This window comes from Furipterus horrens, unplaced genomic scaffold, assembly GCF_987537825.1.
Source record: "Furipterus horrens unplaced genomic scaffold, mFurHor1.1.pri manual_scaffold_5, whole genome shotgun sequence".
NCBI classification, from domain to species: domain Eukaryota; kingdom Metazoa; phylum Chordata; class Mammalia; order Chiroptera; family Furipteridae; genus Furipterus; species Furipterus horrens.
The window spans coordinates 96,504,544-96,517,457 of record NW_028327175.1 but is presented as its reverse complement, the minus strand read 5'-3'; the positions used below and the strand labels follow the sequence as shown (position 1 = coordinate 96,517,457).

The 12,914-nt window shown below is 45.5% G+C and overlaps 1 long non-coding RNA gene and 1 pseudogene across 1 annotated transcript; both read right to left on the bottom strand.

The window, feature by feature from the left end:
- Window positions 1-4,591: 4,591 nt before the first annotated feature.
- On the bottom strand, window positions 4,592-5,592 carry LOC150009110 (uncharacterized). The gene is made up of 3 exons (XR_016511356.1): window positions 5,534-5,592; window positions 5,342-5,376; window positions 4,592-4,792 (listed from the first exon to the last, which is right to left on the bottom strand). It is a non-coding gene; the product is annotated as an uncharacterized LOC150009110 (long non-coding RNA).
- Window positions 5,593-7,238: 1,646 nt separating this feature from the next.
- LOC150009109 (glycine cleavage system H protein, mitochondrial pseudogene) lies at window positions 7,239-7,955 on the bottom strand (annotated as a pseudogene).
- Between the last annotated feature and the right edge of the window lie 4,959 nt (window positions 7,956-12,914).

Here is a 12,914-nt window from a genome sequence, read left to right as displayed (position 1 = left end):
CTGAGTAAGTCTGTGTGTGTGGGTTCTTTAAGAGGAACTGCTTGGGACTCCAGAAATTTCTTCCACTGACTAAGTCCCTACTAGTTTTTACAGCCAGAAATTATGGGGACTTATCTTCCTGGCACTGGAACCTTGTGCTCGGGCCTGGTATGGGGCTGGGACTCCTCACTCCCAAGATATCCCTCCCAAGTTTTTATCCACCACACACGGGTGTGGGACCAGCCCCTCTGCGTCTCCACCCCTCCTACCAGTCTGGATGGATGTGGTTTCTTTAGTTCCGTAGCTGTCAGGCTTCCATTCAACTCAATTTCTAACAGTTCTGAGTAACAGTTTTCTATATTTTAGTTGTAATTTTGATGTTGTGCGAGGAGGCGAGCCATGTTTGCCTATGCCGCCATCTTGACCGAAAGTCCTTATGATTCTGATTTTAATTCCTTTATATAAATACCCAGAAGTGGGATTGCTGGATCATAAGGTAATTCTATTTTTGACATTTTGAGGGACTGCCATACTGTTTCCTATAATGGCTATACTAATTTACATTCCCACATGTAAAATATATATGATGGAATATTACTTAGCTTTTAAACAGAAATCCTGCCATTTGTGACAACATGGATGGAGCTGAGGGCCTGATGCTAAGTGAAATAAGCAAGACACAGAAAGGAATCCAAAAAAGCTGAACTCTTAGAAATAGAAACTAGAATGGTGGTTGCCAGAGGCTGGGGCTGTGGGAAATGGGGTGTTATTGATCAAAGGGTATGAAGTTTCACTTCTACAAGATGAGTAGATCTAGGTGTTACCATACAGGTGTCTGACCCTGAGTAGGTCTGCCTAGGGCAAGCTATAGGGTGTGGGTTCTTGACTTTGTGTAGGAAAGATTTCACAACATGAGTCCAGGTGACTATGAGGATACATTTCTTAAAGCTGGGGACAGTAAAAAAAAAAAAAGGTGAGGGGCTTAGCATAGAAGCAACAGGAGAACCTAGTCTGGGCTACCTTAGCTCACTGGGAAGTCAGAGAAAAGGGGGCTTTGGGGACAGGTTCAGAGGGTTAGCCTGTGACAAGCTGCTAGCTGCCCGTTGCCTTAGAGTTTAGGGAGGTGCATGCCGGTGAAGAAAGAAGTGAGGGAAGAAGAAGGGAATGGTGCAGGCTGCTCCCCAGAGGAAGAGCACAAGCTGGGAACTTTGTCATGAGGCTTTTATCTCTTTCTTGCAGGTGGGAATCTTAGGGGAGGTCTCAGGGGAGGGTTTCAGCAAAATATTCATCAGTTTTCCAGGTGTGCCCTTTTAAGGTCATGGTCTCCACTTATTGGTCAGAGAGAGGGCAGGGGATCTTTAGTCACTACAGTTGGTCCTGGCTTTGCTCACCTGGTTTTGCTGCATTCTAGGCCTGGAGCTGAAATACAACTGAGGCTTAGATGTTATCTCTAGGGAGGTGACTTTCCGTATCTGGCTGAAAATTGCTTGGCCATTGTGTTCAGCCATCTGTCTCAGTTTCCCCATTTCACTTGCCAAGGAATTTTCCTAGCTTCTTACTCTCCTTCTCATAGAGATCTGATGTACAGCATGGTGATGATAGCTAAGAGGATAGATCTTATTAAATCTTCTCAACACACATACACACAAATGGTAACTATGTAGAGGTGATAGATATGTTATTAGCTAGGTGGTGGTAATTATTTCACAGTGTATATGTATATCAAAACATCAAGTTGTACACCTTAAGTATATATAATTTTTATTAAAAGAAAAAAAAGAGAAAAAGTTCCTTGGTGCCTCCTCACTTGCCCATTTAAACCATGTTGTTGAAAGGTGTCCTGTACCCACCTTATCACCCCTGCCCACTGCCAGCCAACCATCTTCTGCCCCCACCTCCCCACTGCCACTGCCCTGGCCTATCACTGAAAAATGTGTCATTGCAGAATGTACTGTGGGGACATCATGATCAAAGCCAAAAGGTAGCGGAGAGCCTGGGAGAAATGGTTACAATCCATGAAACAATCCAAAGACCAGTATCCAGAATATCCAGAACATCTAAGTGTTACAGGTATAAGGTTCACATGCCCGATACTTCACAAGAAAGGCCAATATTCAATATGTCAGAGTTTGGAGTAAGGAAAGGTTTATTAATCAAGAAGGCCCAGCTTGAGAAGACGAGGGTGCCTTATGGCTTCTGCAAATCCATCTAAAGAGAGTCTAGAATTTTGGCATCTTTTAGGTCAAGGCAACAGAAAAGGAGCCAAGAAAGAAGTGGGTAGGTGCCTAGACAGCTAGACAACTAGGAGGTGAGAGGGATCCAAGGAAGAAATTTCTAAATCCCTTTGTTCCCAGTTGGTCTCTTGTCCAGGTCTAGAGACTTGTAAATCCATATGCCAAGGTGGCAGGGTTTGATCCCTGGTCAGGGCACATGTAAGAATCAACCAATGAAGGTATAAATAAGGGGAACAACAACATCATGTTTCTTTCTCTCGCTCTCTTCCTCTCTCTCTCTCTAAAATCAATAAACAAAAATGAAAAATATAAAAAGAGTCACTACTTTGTGCATATTTCCCCACCCTTCCTGGAAAGGCAGCTTCTAATAAGGGGCTGCTCAAGCCTCAAGCAGAGTTCCTCTAGCTAATTAGCATATCTGAGGCAGGAGCTATTAGCCTGAAGGTAGTGGGAGAAATACAGGCTAGACTTAAAATAGAAAGAGGGAGCATTTCACTCTGCTACACAGGGAACTCCTGCAAATACAAAGATAAATAAGATAAAATCAAGGGACTCAAAAGAACACATAGGCAATGGCAATTCTCAGAAGAGGAAACCCAAAGAGCCAATAAACTTATTAAAAGATACTCACTAGTAATGAAGGAAAATACAAATTAAAGCTACAGTGAGATATTATCTCGTATGCATTTGCAAAATCAAAAAGTCTGACAATACACTGTGCATTGATGTGTTCATGGGGGAAACAGCATCAGATAGGTTCTTGCCCTCAGCTGGCAATTCCATGGTTTTCCTATCCTGACAGCCACCCAAGGTGAGAAATGTGTTGTACGAAGCCACCCATTATAAGCACATGAAATGAAGCAAACTGTTAACAAAACAATAATTACTCTTCCTACTTGCAATACGCTTTTATTTTCTACTCATTTGATTTCACAACTGTCTAAATTGTTTTCACTACCCCCTAATGCATTGCAAACCTCTATCTGAAAAGCACTCCTTAGAGAAACATTCACTTGTGAACAAAGAAACACGAGCAAGGCTATTTATGGCAGCTATTTATGAGCATAACTGTCTAAGGAATGACTAAGCAGTGGTTAAAATGAATGACATCTATATGCATCAAAGGAGAAAGATCTCAAAAACAGTGTTAAGTGAAAAAGGAAAGTTACAGAGTAACAGCTATAAAATGATAACATTTACATAAAGTTTTCAAACCCATTAAGCAATATTATATGTTGTTTGGATACATACATAGTAAACCTACAAGAACAAGATCTCGAAGGTCCCTGCCCGTTGCTGGCTCCCTGGAGCAGCAGGTGGGGGGAAGAGGAAGTCAGAGGGAATGTCAGCTTCATTTGTAATGATTTCTTCTTTTTCTACTTTCAAATAACTTGAGGCAATAATGACAAAGTGCTGACATTTGTTTTTTGGGGCAGTAGATATCTGAGGGTTAAGAATGAGCCAGTCAAGCAAAGATCTGAAGAGTGATCCGGGCCCAAAAACAGCAGTGCAAAGGCCCTCAGGCAACTGAGGTAACCATGGCATGTCTCAGAACAACAGAGGCCTGATGGGGAAGTGAGGAGGAGAGAGATTAGGAATGAGGTTGGTAAGGAATTTGGATTTCAGGTTTTACCCAGGGAAGAAAGTTCATCAAATTTATACTGTAAAAACATCATTCCAGTTGGGCACATTTTGTCAACTATTGAAACTGAGTGATAAACAAATACATTGAGGGGCAGGGGGATATTGTACTACTCTCTTCTTTTGTGTGTGTTTGAAAGTTCCTAAAAATCTTTTTAAATAATAATCAACACCACCTCTGGCTGCTATGAGGAAAATGAACCATGGGTGGGGGCAAAGGAGGAGGCTGCTGCAGGGGTTGGGTCCAGAGGAGAAGGACGATGAGACCAGACTGGCAGAGGTGGAGGAAAGAGGCCACAGGACGTGCTGATGAACAGAATGTACAACAAGAGAAAACTGGCCTGGGCTGAGCTCCTAGGTGCATGGGGGTTTGCAGGCTCTGCTGGAACAGGGGCCCAAGGAGGGGAGGATTGGGAAGTATGGGAAAAGGGAGCTGAGTTCCAGCATGTCGCCAGCAAGAGGTCTTTGGCCTCCAAGGGAAGATGTCAGGTGCACAAGTCCAGAGTTCAGGAGAGAGTCGACTAGGAGTCACCTCATTGCAAATGATTGGCATATAAATACTATTTAAAACCACGGGACTAGATGAGATCATCTAGGAAGTGGGTGTAGATAGGGAAGAAAAGAGGACCCAGTGTTACCGGACAGGGGGCCTGGCCCTGAGTGGGTCTGCCTAGGGCCAGCTGTGATGCGTGGGTTCTTGGCTTTGTGTAGGAAAGATTTCACAACATGAGTCCAGGTGACTATGAGGACATTTTTATTAAGGCTGGGGACAAGGAAACAAGGGAGGACTTAGCACAGAAGCAACAAGAGAGCCTAGGTTGGGCTGATTTAGCTCACTGGGAAGTCAAAGAAAAGGGGGCTTTAGGGACAGGTTCTGGGGATTAGCCTGGGACAAGCTGCCAGCTGGCCTGTTGCCTTAGAGTTCAGGAGACACGTGTCTGTGAAGAAAGAAGTAGGGAAAGAAGAGAAAAGGAATGGCAGGTGATGTTCCCCAGAGGGAGATAGAGCGCTGGGTCCTTTGTCTTGAGGCTTTTATTTCTTTCTTGCAGGCAGGAATCTTAGGGGAGGGTTTCAGTAGACTCTTCATTCCCCAGGGTTCCCTTTCAGGGTCATAGTCTCCACTGATTGGTCAGTGACAGGGCAGGTGTTTAGTCACTGCAGCCAGTCCTGGCCTCCCCCACCAGGTTTTGCTGCTTTTCTGGGCCTGGGCCTGGAGCTGAAATACAACTGAGGCCTAGATGTTATCTCCAGGGAGGAAAGGCCAAGGGAGGAGAGGTTACCCTGGGGGTGAGGTCCCTGTTTTCCCAGTTTTGCCTCCTGCCAGGCACTGGAGGCCTTCTGCCCTGGTGACATTCTGCACCTGGCTGTAAAGTGCTTGGCCATTGTGTCCAGCCATCTGTCTCAGGTTCCCTATTCCACTTGTCAAGGAATTTTCCTAGCTTCTCACGATCCTGTCTCACCAGGACTAAGCTCAGGGAATTTCTTACCTCAAAGTGGAGGGGTGGAGAAGAGGAGGAGGAGGCTGCAAAGGAAACAAAAGGAGCAGCTTCTGGGGTAGGAGGAAACCGGAAAGAAAGGAAGTTGCTCTCTTGTCGCCCCCAAACCCCACAACCCGTCAACAACCCCAAGGCAGCCCCTCCATGGCAGCCCCTGAGCTCGCTCAGGACTCCAGCTTTCACTATATTGCAGCAGCCTCGGTACTTGACAGCCTGTCCGCTCTCCACACTGCCTTCTGGGGCCATCTACAGAAAATGCAGACCTGTTGCTCTAACTGCCCGTAGCTCACTCAGGGTTAGAAACCAAATCCCAGCCTGGTGACCACGCTCCTCAGAGCCTGGGTCCCGCTCACATCAGCAGCTGTACCTGTGTCTCAAACACAGTCGCAAGCATAGGGGCCCACGTTCACACCCCACCGGGGGCAGGCAATGCACCCACAGCTACTTCCTCCTTCCTCCTGCCCAAGGCAGCCTTCCCTTTCCACATGGAGCCTGGAGGTGCAGACCACACTTTCCCAGCATCTGGGGCTTCTGGAAAAGTATCTACCACCACCACTACCCCCAAAGAAAAAGAGAGAGACCGAGAGACAAGGCCCCTTCCCAGCCTGCCTCGGGGTTTTGTATGTGGTGACACACAAGTGGCTGAGCTGCTGCCACCATCCTGTGACCAAAAGATGCCAACAGGGCTGTGGAAGAAAGGGGGCTGCTTTTATTTTTCTTTTTTCTTTTTTCTTTCTTTTTTTTTTTTTTTTTTTTTGAGCTACAAAGTGAGGTGTTTATTCACAAGTATCTAAGGGGGCCACATATTATTAACCTGACAAGCTCAGGGAAGGCCTGCGAGGTAGCCTTACAAACTCAGAGAGCTGAAGTAACCACAAAGGATGATCTAAAATTAAAACTTATTAACTAAAAGCAGCTCAGGGTGGTTAGTCCTGTCCTAGGCCAGTATTTTTCCCCAACAAAGGTCAGTCTTCACCTTAACTGAGCCTGTCTATTGTATTTTTGCATCTATGATAAAATACCTTTGGAATGTCAAGTAACTTCCCCTTTTCCCACACTCCTTGGGCACAAGCTGAGATCACAATCCCCTCTTTGTTGTTGTTATCATGTTCATTGTTGACTGTTAACTATCCTTTACCCACCAAGGTAAAAGAAGTATGTGTCCATCATTTCACCTTTTATCCAATCCCAGAGGTTTCCCTGCTTTGCTTTCCCCAGCCTCTCTTGATCTATCGTCACCAATGGACTTCTGTAACCGCCTTAGGGCTCCTCCTTTGATTCTAATGTATAAAATAAGGTGCTAAACTGCCTTTCTCCCTAGCATTTCTCAACCCTTAAGATGTTGCTTCCTAGTGTGAATAATGCTCACAATAAAACACCGGGACACAGGACTTCAGCAGTAACCGAAACCGTTGTTTATTCACAGATCTGCAGCTCTGGGCGCGGCCTAAAAGCCAAATCAAGGTGTGCACCGAAAAGGTGGCTCAAGTATCCTAACACGAGAAAACCCCCCCACTTCCCCTCTCCCCTCCTTCTCCTTATCCGTTTTTCCACGCTGGGTACTCCGGAGTTACAATCTAACGTGATTAACTAAATTAACTGAAGGTGATAATTAACTGAGGGTGATCTGGTATAGGTCTGTCTCCAGCTTTTCTTTGAAATTTATCTTGTTTGCTGGGCTGTCTGGCTACATTTTCCCACTTCCTGGAGTTTGGTGATGGCTATCTCCCGGACCTCTTTGATCTCAGATATTCTTTGTCCTCAGAAGCATTTGTGCTGAGCTACGGAATGCCCCTTTTCTTTTTTCCTTTCTTTCTTTCTTTCTTTCTTTCTTTCTTTTTTGTTTGATTTTGTTTCATATTATTTTATTTAGGGGGAAGTTCCATTTTCAGTCCTCAATAGATTTTATGTATTTCTCATATGCTTCTTCACTCATTAGTTCATCTAGTTCTGAAGGGTTACGCAGTGTCATCTTGATCAGCCAACCATCTTCATAACAAGATTTGTTGACAAGCGCTGGATTTTCTGCAAGAGCTTCATTAATTTCAGTTACTTCTCCTGTTAGAGAATAGAGTTCACTAGCAGCTTTCAACACTTTCCAGAGCACCAAACTCATCTTGTTTGTTCAATTTTGTCCCCAACTCCAGGCAGACTACAGTAAACAGCATCTCCCAACGCTTCCTGTGCAAAATTGCTGATTCCCACTGTTCCAATGCCATTTTCTGTTGTTATCCATTCGTGTTCCTCTGTGAATTTACGCACCGAGAGTAGGTTAGGGCCGGTGCACAGCGCCCGGACGCCCCGACAAAGCACGCAGGCCGCAGCCCGCACACCCCGCGCCACTCAGAGCGCCATTTTCACAGGCGGGCCGGAATGCCCCTTTTCTGATTTGTAAATATGCTAATACTGTTAACTCTGGCTCAGAGACCCTCTGATTACATTTGCCCTTTGCTGCTAATTATTTTCTACTGGTTTGGGAGTCACCAGTTTCCTTGTCCCTTACACTAGCAATTGTCAGTTTGGCTCAAATAAACTCACCACAAATTCTCTACAGGTTTGAATGTTTATGTTGACAGAGCAAACACAGCATGGCAAAGACGTTCATACTGCCTGTCACCACCAGGCCCAATAAGCAGAGACAGGAATTGAATCTTTATGGGTGCTTTATTCAGATGGCTGATGATCTGTGAAGAGTAGGGGTTACGTACCCTAAAACATCTTACATGTCCTTTCAAGCCAGCCTTTTTTATAAGGAGGAAAAAAGTGTAGGTAAAGGATTTGGAACTCAGGAAAGAAGTTAATCAGATAAAAGCTGCAGTCTGGCAATTTCCCTAGCATCCTTTCATCCACTGACTGGTGATTCTTTATCTGTCCTGGGCACCTGTGTCCTGGGCTGCGGGATGTCTCTCCCTGGAACACAACAGCTCAGATACTGAGGCAAAAGATAGGATAAGAAAGAACTCTGAGACTGCTGTGCTGCTGTTACTAGCCAGCGTCTAGCGTTCTGGCTGCCAGGAAACGCCTTTTAGCACTTAGGTAGGATGGACAGTAAACCAAGGCAGGGAGGAGGAGTAGACACGTCACACCCACTAACTCAGCAGTCCTGAACCTGGTCCGGTGATATTGCCAGGTGTTCCTGTTACCGAGAAAAGTGGAGTTGTTGACATGGCAGCTTGGAGTGTGACCTAACAATTAATGTTGAGAAAAACAGGTGTTTATTTGCAATATTCCAACCTTGGGGAAGCTAGGAGCACTTCAGCTTGGAGCCCTGTTTTCCCACAAGATGCAGCACTTCCCTTACTCCCCAAAAGTTTATAAACCAAAACCATGCCCAGAAGTTCCCCGTCCCTTATCTGTCAACTCTTTTCTTCAGGATCTGGGGTACGTTGTCATCAGCCTCTGTATAATAGTCCAGAAAAGCATGTGCTGTATTACACTGGATCATGGTGAAGTACAGGAAAGGCACAAGTTCTAAGAGAGTGTCCTTTCCATATGTCTCAAGTTCCAAGGTCCAGATAGAGTCTGGATCTGCAAGGCAGAGTCTTTGCTGGCTTTGGAATCACTTGGAACTGGTGTGATCAAAGCAGCAGCATGCCAGCTTTCTTCCTAGCCCAGGCCGCGTGGTCGAATCCTGACTACAAACTGCATAGCTGCTTCTTCCTTCTCACCGAGGACCAGTTTCACTACGAACTGCCTAGCTACTTCTTCTCTACAGGCAGTATGGCTGAATCTCCTTCCGGCTCACAGCTCCTTCCTCATGGCTACTCCTCTTCTACACTCACTCTGCCCGCATGGCCCTCTCCCATGGCAGACCACCTCTTCTGCCTACCTGCTACATCATGGCTTTCTTCCTACACTCCTCATGGCTCTCCCTAATTTTAAATGCTGACCCACAGCACCTTATATCATTGTTATGAAAAGTATCTTAAGCCTATCATCTGCCCTTTTACCCTGGGCTGCAGCACAGCTATTATCTAGTTACCAGCTTGCCATAGATATGCAAAGTACCTCAAAAGCTGTATTATCTCCTTTCCCCATCCACAAAGCCAGGAGCTGTGGGGACTTTGGGGAGGGCCCCTGCTTTGTTACATTCTGACACCACAGGAAACACCATGCTAACATGGGAAGAGGGAAGACCTTAAAATTCTATGTATCCTGTCCACTATCTGGGAAAGAAAGCCTTTGAAACTGTGTATTCATCCCCAGATCTAGAAGCAGACAGAGGAGGGGGTCCCCAGCACTCAAAGAAAGGGCCCATGAAACAACTTTGGTTAATTGCCTACCTCTGGTCACTATTTGCTTTACAAGAGAGTCCCTAGTGCTTACAGAAAGAGCCCATAAATAACATTGGGCAACTGCCCCAACTTTAATTAACTGCCTCCTGTCACAGGTATGTGACAAATGGGGTCTGGAGCAAGATAAGGATTCAGGCTAACAGACCCTCACACACACCTAAGTTTGGGCATTCACGTCCTACCTTTACCCATTAATCACTATGTAACTTCTTCACCCCCATCCCACCAACTATATAAGTCCTCAGAACAAAGGACCTGGGGCTCTTGCCGCCCCAGCTCTTGCCACCCTTGCCCTTTCTTCTTGCTGCCCTTACTTTGCCATGCCGTGAACCTATGCCTTTCACCCCCACCTCGGTAAGGCCTATTCTCTTCTATGAGAACATAACACTTATAAACCCTGCTTACATAGTAATGGACTTACTGATCTGTAATTCTTTACTGCATCGGCAAGAAGAACCAGGTTTCTCTCGTTAACATAAGTAGTGCCAAAACACCAGGATCCTGTCTCAGATACCACCCTTTGTCTTCTCCCATAACAATACCATCTCCATTGCTTATAGTCCTCCTGGGGCATAAAGGAAGAATTGCTTGTGGTCTCCTGGAGTCAGGGTGGGCCATATATTCATCTTCTGAAACAGAAGCTTTCTTTTTACATGCATTAACTACTAAGCTTATTAACCATTACTTAAAACTAGAATTTTCCAAGTCTTGAGTTCTCCCATCAAAACAAGAGAATGGAATTTGAGTCTGCAGTGAAGTCATTGAGTCAGTGGGCTAAGGGCTGGCCTTGGTACTGCTGACCACTGGACTTCCTGTAAAAAAAAAAGCAGCAAACTCCTACTATTTAAATGACCATGGAGTGGGTTTTTGACACTTGTATTGAGAAGCATTACGTCCTCAGACATGCACACACACACACACCCTCACAACCTGGCCTTCTGAGAGTCATGCTCTCCCCCAGAACTCATGCCCACTAGCAGCGCGCGCCATGCCTTGACCTGGCAGGCCCTCATCCTTGTCCACTCACTTGGGCACAAGATGACTGTCGCCTCGCCTCAACCCCACAGCCATTGACCTTTAGCTTATACATCTGTGAGCCTGGACAATAGTTTTGAAACATGAACTGCTGCTTTTACTACCTTTCCTCACCACGAAACTATTTTGTTACCCAACCCTTCTCCCCATTATAGCAACAGCTTGACTAGGTACTATCCACTGCCTCAGAGGAGGATCATTTTCAGCAAATGGCAGAAAAGACTGAGGATTAGAGGAAACCAAAACACTTGATGAGCTAGGGAAAAGCTTCCTGTCCCAAAGCTAGAGCCACTTCCTGGGCTCAGGAGGGAAAGAAATGAAGTTGGCTATGTGGAGAGAGAAGTTGGTGGGGCCTGGGGTCCACGCACAGAAGGAGCAGAGCAACACCCGGACACCACGAGCCCCCACTAGTGTCCCGCATGGCAAGTCTCATCCTCCATCAGGGTCTGAGAGCCATTTCCGTAGGAGCCATGTTGGTGCCCACAAACTGTGCAACCCCCATCAGTGAACGGGACGCCATTGCAGAACTAAGAGGACAGATATGCAGGCATCCCAGGGACCCTCACCAGGGCCTCTCCTGGAGCAACCAACGCCCCTCCCCCCCGATGGTCCAACAGGACCACCATTACTGGGGCCATTCACCTTACGTGAAGGGTTATTCCTCACTACAACGTCTCCATAGCAACCACACACACCCCCCACCCCAACAAAGGAGTGGTCCTGGACACCCAGAGTGGGGGTGGTGGCTTAGAAAGAAAAGCTTGCATATGGATACTCAGGAGATAGTAAACAGAGCCTGAACAGAACACACACTTCCCACACCTGCCTCACTAGACCAGGTTGGAGTAGGGGCTCTTTCTGACTCATCTCTGTGACTCCAGTGCCCAGCCCAGGGCCTATAAAACAGTAGATACACGATAAATGTTTATTGGCCTATAGGAAATGAGAGTCTTCAGGGATAGGATGGACCTACACAGTTAGTTGGCTGAGCTAACCCCCAGCCCCGCCTTTCAGTGAGGACTCACAGGTGGCCACATAACCTACTCTGGCCAACAGGATAAAACAGAAGTCATGGGACAGGGCTTCTAATAAGCTTTCATGATGATGAATAGACTCAGCTGGCCTAGCTTTTTGCCCTTTCCCCTTAGTCCTGTCTGGAGGTGTAGCAGCCAAGACAAGGTGACAGCCATGAGGGCAAAGGCCTCCATCCAAAGGGTGACAAAGAAGAAAGATGACAAAATCCCGAGTCCCTGATACCATAACTGAACCCCAGAACCCTATTGTCCAGTCTCAGCTTACTTGTTTAGACCAATAAATCTTTTAGTCACTACTTTGCAGATGTTCTTTTATTTGCAATTGAACACAAAAGGTTCACAAGGAACCAACAGTAATGTGGATGAAGCCGAAAATCAAATCAATGATTTGGAACATAAGGAAGCAAAGAACAAGCAATCAGAACAACAAGAAGAAAAAGGAATCCAAAAAAATGAGGTTAGTGTAAGAGGTCTCCAGGACAACTTCACACTTTCCAACATTCACATCATAGGGGTGGCGAAAAGCAATGAAAAAGAGCAAGAAATTGGAAGTCTATTTGAAAAAATAATGAGAGAAAACTTCTATAATTTGGTGAAGAAAATAGACATGCAAGTCCAGGAAGCACAGGGAGTCCCAAACAAGATGGATGCAAAGAGACCCACTTCAAGATACATCATAATTAAAATGCTGAAGGTTAAAGATAAAGAGAGAATCTTAAAAGCAGAAATAGAAAAGAAGTTAGTTACCTACAAGGGAGTTCCCATAAGACTGTCAGTTGATGTCTCCAAAGAAACTTCGCAGGCTAGACAGGATTGGCCAGAAATATTCAAAGTCATGAGAAGCAGGGTCCTACAACCAGCTTTGCTCTACCCAGCAAAGCTATCATTTAGAATCCAAGGGCAGATAAAGAGCTTCCCAGACAAGAAAAAACTAAAGGAGTTCATCATCACCAAACCATTCTTATATAAATGTTAAAGGGACTTACTTAAGAAAAAGGAGATCAAAACTATGAACAATAAAATGGCAAAAAAAAAACAAACTAAGCAAATAAGAACAGAGACAGAATCATGGATATGGATAGCGTTTTGATGGTTGACAGTTGGAAAGGGGTGTGGGGGAATGGGTGAAGAGGTGAGGGGATTAAGAAATATAAATAGGTAGTCACAGAATAGCCATGGGGATGTAAAGCACAGTATAGG